Source organism: Numida meleagris, unplaced genomic scaffold (genome assembly GCF_002078875.1).
Source record: "Numida meleagris isolate 19003 breed g44 Domestic line unplaced genomic scaffold, NumMel1.0 unplaced_Scaffold2164, whole genome shotgun sequence".
NCBI classification, from domain to species: Eukaryota; Metazoa; Chordata; class Aves; order Galliformes; family Numididae; genus Numida; species Numida meleagris.
Genome location: NW_018363955.1, coordinates 1 through 1,298, shown reverse-complemented (window position 1 = coordinate 1,298; position 1,298 = coordinate 1). Strand labels below are relative to the sequence as shown.

Genomic DNA, 1,298 nt, shown 5'->3' with positions numbered 1-1,298 from the left:
GATATAAGATACAGAATGTCTAAAGGAACTGAATCAGAATTGCATCATGACTTCATTGCCTACTGCTTTTAACTCTTGACACATCTGGGCAAAGGCCCCAGAATGAGAAGACTAAGTTAAAGCACTGTGCCATGAAGTTCAGCAGATCTTCTCTGATTCTTCTCCCTCTGAGAATAGGGGTAATCTATTCCCTTCTTGCCACAAGCTGACTCTGTAAATATCTCCCACTGTGCCAATCATCCTAGACAAAAACATGAGCACTTAATCGGTGTTGTCTTCTAGAACACCTATTTCCTTGTCCCCTCTTTTCTCCTGACAGTGAAGATAGGATTCCCTTCCAAGATAGGATTCATGGATTACCTGACCGTTGAGACACAGCTGCCTGGATTTTACATCTCTTTCAACCGTGATTTGGGTGGGAACTCTTTTCATTACAGGCTTTGGAGTTCTCCCATTTGTGGCAACAATGCTGATAACAGAAGGGACTGAGATCCATTCCATTACAAAACCAGCCATGTGGCACACAGCAGCATTTCCTGTAAGAAAATGTCTTCTCCTGTATCTTTCCAGATTTTATTCCTCTATACACAGTTTCAATTTTATGGGTATGTCTGGGGCACTTATGCTCTTGAAAGAGGTGTTCCTGTGTTAAGGTTTAGAGTTTCACACTTGCTATCCGCAGTCATTAGTGGCAATGGGCTAGGGCTTCCAGAGGCCGTTCAAGGCTAAACAGATTCCTATCAAACAACATTAGGCAGTTAAGAAGTGACACTGCCAAAGTTCATCTGCTGTTCTGAGTATTTTTCAGGACCAACACATTTAACAACTGCTATGGTACTGTCTAATTCAAGTCAAACCACTTTGATCCCTTTATATTTGCCTCAAGGCTACAACCTGTAGTAAGCTTCTGTTGAAGAAAGACCAACAACTCCCCTCAGATATCACTGACTATACGTAATTCTGTTTACAATAAAAAGGAATTCAGTTATGATACTGCAATTGCGATCTTTTATATCTACACCATGAGCAAAACTGCTTCTAAAGACGGTGGGCCGGATTTATGACAGGCACCAACAGTGGCTATCTTTCCTTGATGTGGCCATTGGTGAGATGGGCTCCGTTGTTCAGAGGCTCGGACCCATTCCTCTGGATGCAATTGCTGCTTGTGACATTGCTGAAACATGCAATCCCATTTTTCTCCTTTTCCATCATGTTTTCTCTTTCTTCATCCATGTCACTTTCTTCTGTTTCGCTTCTCATGTCTTTTTCCATCTACAGAAAAAGGTAAATGAGAAACA

The 1,298-nt window shown here is 41.8% G+C and overlaps 1 pseudogene; it reads right to left on the bottom strand.

Annotated features, from left to right (window-relative positions):
* Positions 1-6: 6 nt before the first annotated feature.
* Positions 7-1,273, bottom strand: LOC110390827 (annotated as a pseudogene).
* Between the last annotated feature and the right edge of the window lie 25 nt (positions 1,274-1,298).